The following is a 14,814-nucleotide window of genomic DNA, read 5'->3' on the forward strand; positions in this document are numbered from 1 at the left end:
TCTATCTTCAAGAGGCCTTGGTCCACAAACAAACAACACATATCCTCGGAAAGCTTAACTTATTGAGACCTTAACCATGGCCTCCACATGTTGGTGGGATCAATAATTAATGAATTATGAATCAAAAACGGGGCGCTGGTTAAGAGTCGGTTTTTTGGCCGAGTGAGGTGCAGAATAAATGGGGAGAGTGAGCGGCGCACGAATAGCTGATCTGACCAGTAGCAAAACCCGACACAACTTTAAACACTTATATCTTCAAGAGGCCTTGGCCCACAAACAAACAACACATATCCTCGGAAAGCTTAGCTTATTGAGACCTTAACCATGGCCTCTATGCGTAGGTGGGATGAATATTTAATGATTTATGAATCGAAAAAGGGGCGCTAGTTCAGAAGGTTTTTTTGTTGTTGTTTGAGCAAGGTAGTACCGAATGAAGCTAGAGAGACTTACTCATTTTTATCCATAGCCTACCTCTGTTATGTGTCCTGTCTCAAAGACTAAGTTTAAAGCCTTTTTCACTCGCTGATAGTTTTGAAAAGTTTAACTTGGGAACACGTCTCCACATGAGGCTGCAGGAGAGCACGAACAGACCGTTAGCTACTATGTTAGCACAGCAGGTCAACTCCATACAACAGACTGAATAAGCACAGTAAATGTCCAAAACATGAAATCAGCAGTAAATTTACTAAATTCAAGCTTATAGAAGACAAACCAAACATTTCCCTTACCTTAGTCCATTTAAATCGCGGCCATCTTTGCTCTCTGTGAGTCTCTGCAGCAGCAGACTGCGAAGCCAATCACGGTGCAGGAGCCTCCCAGACTGACGTCGAGAGCAGCAAATCACTGAGCAGAACATCACGAAAGCGCTAAACCAATGAACTGTGCTAAATTTGTGTGTGAATATCCGGTTTTTGTGTATGAAAACCAAATGGCGCCAAAATTTTTCCGTGTGTATGACTTTGTGTGTGAGACACAAAAAAGTTAGATTTCCGTACTTGTCAGGACATGTCGAGAAAAAGCACGAGGCGCTTACTGGCATCGTCTGTAATGCGTCTACGCTGCTCGACTTATCGGGACACTTGAGGTGTCCCCATAATCCGGTGGTGTCCTGGTAATGTCGGTACGTAAACCGATAAAATGACCCGATAATCCGGTCGCACCAACACACACACACACACACACACACACACACACACACACACACACACACACAGCCCCATTCTGATTTACTACTCTGTACACATTGTGCTGACACTGAAAATCACACCAGGCATCACAGCACCTGATGAATAGACCCAGTGTGAAGTTATAGTTGGGTTGTAACCCTGTGATATATGCAGGATACAAAGCTGCATGAAGACTGCTTACGCATAAAGTAGTATTTCTGGAGCATTGATAAAACTTTACTTTCCAGAAGTGTGTACACAGTTGGCAGCTCCAGGGGCTACACCTCAGATTCAAGGTATCTGTTTGCCTTCTTATCAAACAACAGGAATATTTTTAATTCTTTTAAAGTTTTCACTTTGAGTTGCAGTATTTGTAAAATTTTAAAAAAGAGTGGGACAGTCAAGTCAATGCTGTTGCTCTAAGATGCAATCTCACACTCATATTTGCTGTCAATGCAAATCCAATGTGTTTCAAATTCATCCAAAAATTTCTTTGAGTACATGTGAATATAAATAAGTTGCTGTAATAACACATAAAACGTGCAGGACTGAAACGCTACTTAAAAAAAAGGCAAAACTGACAACTTCTTTTGTCCTGAGCACATATAAGATGGACTGATGGGAAGTAAAAACTGTCCCGTGGTCTGACATATCAGAACTTGACATACATACTACAAACCATGGGTGACTCAGATGGACAAGATTTAGTGCATCATGAAACAAAAGAAGTACAGGAAAGACCCACAACTGCTGAGCAGCTGAAGCCATGTGTCACCAAGAGTGTGACAAAGACTTTTCTAAAATGTGTTGCAGGAATCAGATTTGAAATAAGCAAGTATATTTAATAAAACAATAACATTTTTCAGTGTTATCTTTTAATATGATTTCTTTGCACCATTTTCAAAAGAGATATGCACTGTATAGCAAACCAAGAAATTATGTTTTTATCAAACTCGCCCTAGCCTTCCAACTTCTTAAGGGATTAGGGTTGTAAAATAAATGACCTAGAAATAAAAACACAATATAAAAAGAAAATCATTTGTTAAGTGTTCATTAAAAAAAAAAAAAAAAAAAAAAAAAAAAAAACAGACCATCAGCACGTGGACCGATTCCCTGAGGATACCACCAAAAAAAATATTAAAAAAAAACAGGCAGACAAAAAAAGCACAACTTTCAGGAGTTTCTCAAATAGATGATTTTTCTGAAAGAAAAAAAAAGGTGAAATTGGCTTTTGCATATTAAAAGCAGTAACAAGATGAGAAGAAGCAATGCATCAAAGACTTCTTGCTATGATATTCTTTCCAACAGAGGACACTAAGGTTTGCTGGAGCAACCGCAGATTCCCTGTTATTTAAACGTGTTTCACTGCTGTTTGTCCTTCATTTATGTCTTGTATTGGACCAGAAATCATATTAAAGTAGCTGGGGGTGACTTTCAAGTCATTCAGGAGGTGAAAATTATGCCAAATATTTGTAATCCAAGCTGGAATTCCCAAGTAATTATACTTTGGAGAAAGCACATGGGCTTTCATTTGCTGTACTTTCCTAGTGTATTCATTGAAATTAGAGGGTTTTGTGTAAAAACCTTGTTAAAAAGAAAAGTCAAACCAATCAGTACTTAGCCTAGCCAGCAGGAATAATGATATGAGGGGAGAACACACCTTTTCCTGAAACGTTTTATTCTAATGAATTATGAATCAAAGCTACAAGAGTTTGTGCCCTCTCTCTTTTATTTAAATTCAGTGGGAGGTTTTTTTGTTGTTTGTTTATTTATTTTTTGAAGCTAGCACAATACTAATTTGATTCAGCTTCATTTTCAAGTCTTTTCAGTGTGTTTGAGTTGCAAATCATGAGTAACAGGAAGTTTTTCTTAGTGTTGTAGCAACATACAAATGCCATTCAAGTGTAGCTAACTGAGTAATAAAAAGGAAAAAGAAAACCAGTCACGTATGGCTACCCAGATAAAGTCATTCTTAACAGGCAGCACACAAATAAAGACTACTCATCTACCTAAGTCCATTTTTTGGACTTGATGATGTGATATCTACCTGAAAAACACATTTTGCACCACATATCTAAAAGTTAAATTAACACACCAAGTTTTACCAGGAGAATTTTGGGTCAGGCAGTTTTCTTCTCTGTGAACACGAGCCCCTGTTTGGATTATTTAACTGAAGCTGCAACTTGGAAAACAGGCTGGAAAAATAACACACATCAAAACCCATTTCCTTATGATTAGGCATGCTTCTCAGCTGCTAAAGGGATTTATGACATGATAATACAGATAAAAAGGAGACATTAATAATTTTGTTATGTTAATTAAAGGCAAGAGGATTAACAACAACACAGGAGCCTTGTACAGCAATAAACAGACAGGGGCTCTGACATTTTCCAAAATCCATTAATAATGAATGAATTTTGTCCCTGCTGTGATCAAACAAGTCATTCAGGATGAAATGAAAAAAAAAAAAGAAAAAAAAAAAAACACTTTACATTTTCACTTCACTTCAGAGACACTTCAAGCAGTACCGCTATAGGCTCTTAGTCAATATTAAATGTTTGGTGCTCGCCTGTCTGCATCAGTTATCTTTGACAAAATTTCTTGAAAGCAATATGCTTATTTAAAGATGCTGCTCCGCTGTAGCAATGCAGCAAAGATTTTTGTCACGGGGTCTTCTTAGATGAAACCGGTCTTGCAGCCAATGTAAGTGTTCTCTATTCTAAGAAGGGGTATAGGTAGCCAGACCTTTGAAAATGTACTCCTTCCGTCAAATCAAATCCATTTCAGAGGTGTTTACTGCAAATTGCGTTGCCAATTTCACATATTGTTGTTTTCTCACCAGGCCAGACTCACCCAAGTACAGACCAAATGTGGCAAAACCTGAGCAGGCACCAACTTTGAAACCTAGCCATTGATACATTTGTGGCACTTTAATTGGTTGCTATTAGGTCTTTACAGCAGGACTTAATAAGGGAACTACCAGGTTGGATTTTTAGAACATTAGTACATAACGAAAAACAGCTGCTTATAGTTTTTTAAGAATGTTTTACAAGACACAAGAGCACACATTTGGTCACTAGTTTAGCCACTTCACACAACTTTTTCCCCCAAGCTGTCATATTACCTCACAGTAGGTCTCAGGCTCTTCCACCCTGCCATTGTAGGAGGCTGAAAATATAAGCTGAGTGCTGTCAGGACACTGACATCACTCTGTCCCTGTCTCTTTAAAGGATGAGAATTGATTATATCTTGAAAATCAGTTTTCCTTACCAGGGGTGGGATGGCCATCGGGAAATTTTGGTCTTCTTCCCAAACAGCCGGTCTATTCCAGACCCTAACCGGCCGATGGACTGAGCGTTTTTTTTTTTTAAATAAATGATGTCAGGGGGCGGACTGGTCATCTATGTTAGTAATCAGATGACCAATCTGGCGGACTGGTCATCTAGACGTTCTGGAGAATACCAGAACGGCCGGTGCTGCCGGTCGGCCAATGGCTGGTGCTGCTGGAGGGGGCAAGGGACGTGTCCCATTGTCGTGGGCTGGGCCGAGTCAAAGTCCAGGGCTGTTTTTAAGTCCCAGTCTGCCACTGTTCCTTACCTATCCCCAGTTTTTTATCTAGATAATGTAGATATAGCTCTATGTAGACCGAGACTGGCAAAGCTGCTCAAAGACCTCAGCTTAAAGTGGTGTATAATCAGCACAGGTACGAGGTTGTTAACCTGCCAGGGGGTGGTGGTGCCAGCTCTGCTGCTATCTTGATATTGTTTACCAGTGAGCTAGTGAATTATTTTACACAAACTGTGCTTAATTTTAACTGTTTATCTCTGTGCTTTCCTGCCTTTTGTACTGATCAGTAAGTCGAAAGTTGAATTTGATTTCATAACCAGGAAATTTTTTGCTTCAAAACATCCCTAATTTGAGACAACTTCACATCAGCTTGTTTCTAGTTAAGTCAAAATATAGTATGGTGTCAGCATTTGCAATATCTGAGTTTTATTTTAATGTTAGACAGTGTAGCGCTGTGGCCTGTGGTTTATGGTTGGACTCCTTTTGACAGGGGTCTTTCTGTGTGGAGTTAACATGTTCTTCCTGTGAATGTATGGGTTTCCCCCCAGAGGCCTAAAACAGGCTTCTTTAGTTAATTGGCCTCGAAGTTGCCTGAAGGTTTAAATGTGAGTGTGACTGGTTGTCTGTGTCTATGTGCCAGCCTTGTGAGGGTCTGATAACCTGTCCAGGGTCCTTCCTCTCACTCGAGGATGGTAGGGAAGTGGCTCTAATCTCTCATGACCCTGAACAGGATAAAAGGTAGAGACTAGAAAAGCACTCAGAGAGTGCAGACCTCCACCGAGCATATTGTAATTGTTACGCAACACTTAAGTCCTACTTTAATGTTATACTCCCTTTCAGCAGACTGTCTGCTATGATTTGGTGTAAATGGCAGGTTTGTACGATAGTTTTTTACCTGACAGTGTTGAAAATTATGATGACCCAGTACATATTTCATATTCCAGATCTTTTACATCTGTCAGAAATGATCTTGACCTTGCCTTGTGTTGTTTTGCAAAGCAATCCGAGCATTAATTGTGGAGTTATGCGCATATGGTGAAAACAGCCCTATCTCACAATGATAAAGAATCCTTTTAAAAAGTCCTGGATCCAGACTGTGATCTGGACCACCACCAAAATTTGATCACTACTTTCTTATTCCATTTTGCACGTTTCCTGAAAATTTTATCAGATCTGTTGGTTACTTTTTGAGTAATGTTCACAGACAGACAAACTCCCAAACAAAACACAACTTCCTTAGCAGAGGTAATAATGGATGTGTTGATGGCTGGATCTCATGACACACAAAGCTTTGCTGTTTGAAAGAAACTTCCCGGTGATTAAGATGATGGGTGTGAAGCTAGATGGAGCAATTTGTGGAAGAAGTGCTGGTTCAGCACGACCTCAAGGTTTTCTGGACATTGCACCCTGAATGTACTTTGCCCTTGGACCCACTGCACTTGACTCAGGGCACAAATGAATGGCATGGAAATGAGCACCTCATGCACCTCAAGTTAACAAACTTAACATAATTGTTATAACTGCTTTGCACCTCCACCCCAACCTTGTTTCTCCTTTTAACATTCAAACTTAGCAGTGAAAATTGGTGTTTTTGTATTCCATCTGTCAAATTATTACAAATTGCTTATGTTGAAAACTAAACGCCAAATTGCTCTGCTGAACAACTAGGAAAACAGCCCCTCTGTAGTGTTGATGTGTTAATGACACCTTTGTTGTGAATGGACTTGTCAAGCGTGTTTGGTTTTAACCCTTTTCTGGTTCAGGCCACTGTTTACTCTCATAGTGGTCATGGTGTCGTAAATACTGGCACACTCACACACCTTCATGTATCAGAGCCAACATTAAAGCTATTTGTGACACCTGTGCTGTTCTTGCAGGTCAAAATGTCTGCCACGAGGAAAGGTCTGTTGGGTATTTAAAGGTTAATGACAAGTGAAAGCAATTGATACTTGGTTGTCACACCACCTGTGGCTTTTACTGCTTCACATGGTTGCCAATTTGCAGCCAAATGTCATAAAGAGGTGTGGACGAATTAAAAAGCGAGCTGCTGGAGATTTACAGATCATACAAAGCTACGAGGTTTGACTAATGCTAGTGTAACTGCTGTAGTCCTGCCAGATGGCACATAGAAGTGTGACATTAGCAAGATTGACGTGAGCTTTGGGGGATTTTAGGCTGTTTGATGCATGAGATTGTGATGTGTGATCAGCTCAGAGATGACCTCGGGTTAATAGTCCTGGATCTAAGTTGAAGCTTTGGCTTGTTCAAAGCTGATTGATATGTGAGGATTGATTTTTTCAGTAGTTAGTAACCAAATTGAGAATTGTTTCATTATCCTGACAGCAAACAGAAAATGGAAATTCAGCAAATCCTGTTGTGTTTGTTGACTCCAGCAATCAGATGAGCATCCCTCATAGGACAACCAATTTCTACCTGCACGTTCTATTCTTGGTGTTCCTTCTCTTTAAGGTCCTTCGAAAGATCTTCATGCTGCTTCAGACTACCGCCTCATCTGCAAAGGTCCATTCTGGGCACGTAACAGATGTTTTCATGAATATAAAATACTTAGCAGATTTTAATTCTCAAATGGATGTTGAAGTTGGCCAGGAAGACGTGCACTTTTGTCTAATTGATTTTATCTTTAGCCTCTGCTTCAGTGGGCGGTAAAAGCTTATTACCAGGGCAAGATAAAAGCTATCACTGGTGTGTTTGGTTATTTTAGTCTATATTCTCCAGGAGGGAAGAACTGACATGTTCTGCACAATGTTCTGAATTCAGAATGCTGGCTGTGTGTCTCAACAGCTGTGCTTATTTAGAGAACAGAAAGCACTTTTGAAATCATATTTACACCTGGGCAGTGGGCGGCTCTTGCCATTTAACAGATTCTAATTTCCCAACCATTTGAATAAAAGTCACAAATGCTTTATTCAGCTTCAGGATTGGCTGCCTGCAACAGCTGGCACAAACTGGTAGTCAGTGTGCCACAGTTGATTGTGCCAGGCTATTTTTAAAAAAAAATCATTTTCATGTTGGAGAAAAGGGTTTCTACATCACACCACAATGCCCCTGGCTGCCTCGCATTAAGGAAATACACATCGATCCACAGTGGAGAAGAAGAAGCTGGTTGGAGGTGAGGACTTGTAAAGTATGGATACCCAGTCATGAAGCGTGTTTCATTTAAAGAAAAAGTGGCTGAGAATAAATAAAAAAAAAGTCTCAATCTCCAGTGGAGGTATGGGACTGTAAAATGTCTGCCGAATAAGCGAGGTGGCCAGTGTGATGACCCTATAGGGAGCACACCCTGCACTGGACATAGCCATAAAAAGTATGAAAAATGATTAGGCTGTGACTAATTATCCGTTTAGTGTCGCCGAAAGTTGTTAAACAGACCATTGGCTTTTAATACCTAAAGTAAGGAATGGGATTAATTAAGCAGAAATGTATTCTTCAGCTCTGCCAAGTCTCCCTCTCACACTCTCTAAAAACACTGTGTGATGGGGTCTGCACCTCAGGGAAATAGTTGGTAATGACCTGAGAAAGAAATCTCTTTTTCTCAACTCAGTCCTTTTTGGGTGGATGAATGAATGAATAAGTACACCAGCAGCTGCCTCTATAAAATGGAAGGCAGAGGGAAAAATGGAAGTTTTGAAGTCAAAAAGATTTGTGACTGCACAACTGTTCCTTTGAAAACATGACCTTTAAAGGTGAAATCCATAACAGTTTTTGAAAAAACACATCATTATTTATATTGGTGTGTTTGGGGAAGAAGGAGTGAAGCACTAAAAACGGTATGTAGCAGAGCTGAGAACAGTCTTTTCTGTATTCTGCTGAGAATTGTTGATTTTGTCTGTCTGGCCACACCTTTCAGGTTGACAGTGGCAATGCTTTCTAACTTCATCATGTCCTTATACTCTTTCATCAGTCAGTGACACTTACCCTGAATACCAACAACAATGAGGTAAAACAAGCTCAGAGACCAAAGTGAGATGTTACATCTTTTTTACTGTAGTTTGAAAAATAGAGACATGTCTTACTGAAGTCTGTCAGGTTCAGGCACAGCTTGATTCCACATTTAGTAGGGATGGGGATTTACAGTAATTCCTGTATTCAAATACTAAATATCAAATGAACGAACTCTCTAATACTTGAAGATTATTTTTATTTATATTTTAACTCTAAACCAAAAAAGGGTCAGTTGGACATGGACCTCCTGGATCGTATTCTAAGACTCTACGTACATCTTTTCCACTCTTGTAGCTGCTGCTCTATGTGGGGGTAGCTTGTACTCCAGCTTGACAAACGTCATCGGCTCTCTGTAGCCTTTATCTTACACAAAACTTAATGGGAGCTTATCAACAGTTACAGTTTTGGTTATCAACAGGCTAATCTTTTCCACCCTGGTTTAATCATGGGGACATGTGCTAACAGGGCCAGCAATTGATGTGATGCGACTTACCTGTCTCCGCTTTTTTCTCCTTGTGCTTTGAGCACATGTGTTTAAGCATCGGACTAGTTTTTCTATGGCATGAGAGTTTAATGACACATGTCCTCCACTGCGCATTAACTTTATCATTTTTGTCGAAGTAATTCCACAAATCACTTTTCTTGACTGCCATGTCTCAGGTGTGGAAGACAGTATTGCATTTGTTGTGCTTTTGCTTTCGGCGTAACAACGGTGTAGAGTTGCCATAGCTAGCTTTGGCCAGAGAAGGCATAAGTTTGTTGAGTTTCCTTCCTTCAGTTAGGCAAAGACAAAAAGCTGGGGCACACATGTAACGCTGTATGTGTTGGTGCGTGGAAAAAAAAAGTAGCTTGAATGACAGGGTTATCGACAAGTATTTGAGAACTTCATTACAGTCTAGTTTTTCACATTAAAGTAAGAAAACTTACATGAAGTGCTCTCTGAAATCAACGTGTGTCTCTTTTTGACTTCAGTTTTAGGAAGAGATCTTGGTTTTGATCATAACAGCAAACATACTTTGGAGGGGGAAAAATATCTAAAGAACTGAAATTGATGAATGTGAATGTTTGAAAGACAATAAGTATCAAACTTGCTAGATTATTCCCAATAGGAATCAGGCCTCTCTTAAGAAATCTAATACAGGTTGGGAAAGAAAAAAGTATTCCTTGATAAGTTTACCTAAAACAAGTCAATGCATAATTCATGCTCTAGACATTTTCAAATGTGCTCTGCAATCATTACTAACCAGCTCACTCTGGATTTCTGATACCCACAAGTCTTTGCTTTGTGGTTTGATCATAAGCTTGACGTCCCCAACAGATTGTTCTTGCCCCCTTATTTCTGCACATACAAGACTCTAAATGAACACATATGCATGTGATGCTGACTGACAGTTTTCCATTATGTGCATTAGGCAGCTATGGAAAATTGACGAATGTGGGTACATGTTTCAAAGAGAATCAAAACAAAGGCTGTGTGTGTGTGTGTGTGTGTGTGTGTGTGTGTGTGTGTGTGTGTGTGTGTGTGTGTGTGTGTGTGTGTGTGTGTGTGTGTGTGTGTGTGTGTGTGTGTGTGTAAGATACTGACAGTAAGGTTCTGCCCCTCATTAAAACTGATTTTAACCTGAGCAGAAACTGCTCTTATTAATTGACAGTTTCCCCAGCAGAGCTCATGGCTTTGTATATAATTGCAATGTAAATAGTACTGCTGTTGCAAACATGATGTGGTGATATGATGTAAATGTCATATCTGCATTAAGCAAAACCATGATTTAGTTCATATTGATTTAAAAAATAGGGCTCCTCTGTGGGTTGCTGTACTGCTTTGTCACTTGCTGTATTTTTATCGTTGACATTTTCATATGCACGAACATGTACCGTTAGTTGAATATGACTAATTGGCCATTTTCACAGCAGACATTTTGACAGGAAAAGCACAGGTCTAACTACCTAACTTACATTAATTATGTATCCACTCTAAGTGTCCAAGTTGGCCATGCCAGGAAGCTAACATGTACAATGTTAGCGCTCTAGCACTCAAATGAAGTAGAAGTACTAATAATGTTGTTAATTACACCAAGGTTTGACAAGAAATCCCCCTTTTTGTCACCTTAAAGGAAACTAAAAAAACATCATCTCCCACTCAAGGAAACATGGCCTTGATTGGATTCTGTTTTAGAGGGCAGAGAATGAAAAGAGCTCAACACCAGCGTCAGTTTCAACCAAATGCAATTATTTTTAACTGCTGTTCTCTACCCTGCTGATTTGCTGCAGGCCCACTTCGTTTTTGCAACAAAGAATTGGCAAAGTGCCTCATGCTGTCTATTTACCTCTTTTGACACTTACATTCTCAATGAGCAGTTATCAGCAGGCTATTCAATTTGACCACAAGGATTAGCTCCTCTTCATCTTTGAATTTGGCATAAATTCTGACTTTGTCTCAAATGTTTTTTGTTTTTTGTTTTTTTAACCTGGAGAGGTAAACAGTTATTGGTATGTTGACATTGTGTTCTTGAATAATACCGGTGTAAGATCCTAATAGTGATCTCATGTGTGAAAGTCTGACACACCACAAGCAATTGAGCACACAACACTATTTCAGCCTTATACAATAGTAAACTAAATCTTTGTTGTCTGTATTTATGTTTGACTTGAATCTTGATGTTTGGAATTTAGTCAACACAAATCTTGGGAAAGCTAGGATTTGACAGTAGAAATTCACAGTAGCCAAAACACGAATGTTGCACTATACATAGAATGACTCCTAAAATGTGGCTAGGCTTTTTAAAATGACTGGACCTTTGTGAGTAAATAAAAGCTTTCTTCTGATTGTTACTGAGGAATGTTCATATTTCTATCAAGGAGAATAACTCCCTGCTTAGAGTTGTGCTAATTGTGCTCTTGCTTGAAATGACCTAAAATTCTGTCCATATGATAAGCTGAATGGAAAGGGAAAGTCACCTATCTTTTTGTGGACTCGATTTACTAACACATGTGACAGACTTCACAGTTTAAAGCCAGATCACTTAAGGTGAACTAGCAATTGGGGCTTGCTTTTGGCAGAGGCATACATGAGTTTTGTAAAGTTTCACAAAGTTTGTAAAGCATTAAACTCTGTGTGTTTTGCCAATAAGTTTTTGTTGTTTGGTTCAGTATGGTGGGCACAAAAGCCATGCCATTAATGTGTGAATCAGTCAGAGAGAGAGATATTAAAAGACTTGTCTCATATAAAAGCTGGTTGGCTATTGCTGTATTAACATGGAAAGGCCTTGTTTATGTATAAGGTCGTAAAATTCATTAGCATTCCCAGATCATGCTTGTCCTCAAAGCGTGCTTGAGTTATAAAAGGTGTTTCAGAAGTGATTATCAACTCAGGTTACAATTTTTTAGCATGGGGGAGAAAGATTACTATGTTTTACTCAAGACTGAGCTCTTTTGTGACAAGTTTGTTGTTTTTTTGTTCGCATGGAATATTGTCCTCATACACTTTTGATAGACTTGGGGAATGTGCACTGTCACTGCTGTAAATGTCTGTAAAAATGTTTCTGTAACATTAAATTTATCCCTTATTATAGCATGTGGCTACAGCTGGCTTCTTACAGCTCTGTGCAAGATGGTAAATTGGGTCTGGAGACAGCAGAGAGCGGCCTGTCAGCTGGGAGATTTACACTTTACATGCTCTTAAAGTCCTGGTCCGACACAGAGGGTGCCAGAAAGCCCTGCCAGATTGCCAGACACTAGGCTAGCAAAGGGCTCACAGAGCCATTTAACTGCTGTGCTTTCTAGGCTTTATAGCCCATGCTGATGCGCTGAGGACACAAGCAAAAGGGAACACTGATTGACCACTTGGACAAGGCCAGGATGCAATAACTTCAAACTGCTGCCTGATTGCTTTTTATCCGAGTTGCATTACAGGCCTTTTGCTGCTTTAGTATCAGTTTTATAGGAAGAGCTGATGTGTGCTTGTGACGAAACTTTTCACCCAACCAATCATATCCTACACAGACCCCTGCTTATACCCGCTAAACATCAACAGGTTCAGTATTTGAAGTGCAGTCCTTTACAAATTTACCTTACGCATGGTCTTATTGTTGATTTAATTGTAAAGAGAAATCATTTACTTTAAAACTTAGATCGTTTATTTAACAGCATATTAATACTTTGCTGTGCTTATTTTCAATTACTGCACTACACTGCTGCTTTGGGCTTGTTTTGGTTTATTGCAAGCTGGATCAGTTTAATTTTCCTTGACCTATTTGGCCAATTTTCATTTGCTGTATGTGCTGCCCAACAAATTGGTTTTTTTTGGATAAGTTTTATTCCCAGCATGTATTCCAAGCTTAGCCTAAGTATTTTTGTCAGTCATAAAACACATTTTATTACTCATTTGATTCTGGTGTTTTCAGGTAGGCAACAACCCTAGAGTTAAAAAATAAAAAATAGGAACTATTTTTGATATTTTTTGCAGATTAACACAACACAGAGAAAAAAAGATGATGCTTTACTGCAACAATATAATAAGGACATCTTGAGCCGACATAATAAGAATGACTGGGAGCTTTTGTCAAATGTGAGTGTGAAGTATGACATTATGAACCAGATCGATGCCTGAGCCCGATGATGGATTCCTTCCGTCCCCAGTGGCTAATTATGGACTGAACTTAAGGGAAAACAGTGAAGTTTGAATTAATTTCTGTTTATTCCTCTTGTTTCTTCCAAGCACCTGACTTAATGAAATCCCACAGCTATTAATCTTTTGACTTACCTCAGAGCTACTTTGTCAGCAAGCCACCGTGAGAGAGCAAACTGAGCCTGACATTTGACTAATTGCAGTCATTTGAGAATGATCACTTCTGTAATGTATTGAAAATGCACAACAGTGTAGCACAGCATTCAGGTAGTCCTCTCTGTCTGGTGACGGAACGAGAAGGCTGCTTAACCTCAAAAGAAAAAAAATCTGCTAATTAGAGCAGGTAAGTAAGCAGTAATACTTTTAATCGCTGGCCCCTTTTTAAAAGATGTTTTTTTATTTCTTCTTCCTCAAAGCAGAAAACAACTTATGACTCAGTCAGTCGTTGGGTTTATTCCCCCCTCCTTTTGCTTGGCCATGGAGCTTTGGAAGAATGACTCTTACCTGTCCTTGGCACCTTGTGAATGGCAGTGTGTTTGATGAAGACCTCAGTCACAGCCTCCTGGGCTAAAGTACAGAGCTCATTACAGCCAGAGGAGACAAGTGCATAGAAAAGAATGAATAGAGGAGATTGTGTTATGTGAAAGAGAGAGGGGGAGAGTAAAGATTATGGTGTGTGGAAAAAGTACTAAATATGAGCAATGGGGAAAGCCCCTTGTAAGGTGAAATAAGGGGCACTGTGGGACTTGGCTTGTACATTGCACCTGTCTTATCATCATTTGACTCTTATTTGTTGGTCTTACTGAATTGTCAGCAATTCCCTGACTTCTTGGCCTTTACCAGTAAAATGCCATGGAAAATCTGACAGGCTGCCAAACCGGAGCTGTCTGGAAAAGGCTGCTGCTGGCTTTTCTTTGACTTCCACCACATATCATCAGGATCAGATGTACACACACACACACACACACACACACACACACACACACACACACACACACACACACACACACACACACACACACACACACACACACACACACACACACACACACACACACACAAAGAGCTGCACTTAGCTGTTTATACGCTGTCATATACATATTCATTTAACAGCTGCTGTCGCCAATTCACTCTGTCCTTTCACAAGTCACCAATAACTCTGTGACCAATAACTTATTCTGTGACATGCTCCACCCATTCTCTGCAGTCTCTGATGTTTCCGGTAATTGTGTATTTTCTGGACCAATTCAATTGTCTCTTGATGTACTCCTCGCTCAGCTGAGCATGTCATTACACACATCATTTGTGTGCAATTTAATGTGATATGCAACAAGGTTACATTTCTGCGGTGGTTCAATTTGGGGACTCGTAGTATTTCAGCTGCAATCATTTCTTTCTCTGTCTGTCTTTCACTTGCTATCAGAAATTGCTTCGGTGATGATTAAGCACCCCTTCGCCTTTTTTTCGGTTCTGCCACAAACTCAAGTTCAC

General features: G+C 39.6%; 1 long non-coding RNA gene across 1 annotated transcript in view; it reads left to right on the forward strand.

The window, feature by feature from the left end:
* Positions 1–14,814, forward strand: part of LOC141787470 (uncharacterized) — a 116,626-nt gene that overhangs the window by 69,528 nt on the left and 32,284 nt on the right. The window lies entirely within an intron of this gene.

Source organism: Halichoeres trimaculatus, unplaced genomic scaffold (assembly GCF_033239565.1).
Source record: "Halichoeres trimaculatus isolate MK-OKI-2021-1 unplaced genomic scaffold, fHalTri1.1 fHalTri1_scaffold_3, whole genome shotgun sequence".
Taxonomy (NCBI): Eukaryota; Metazoa; Chordata; class Actinopteri; order Labriformes; family Labridae; genus Halichoeres; species Halichoeres trimaculatus.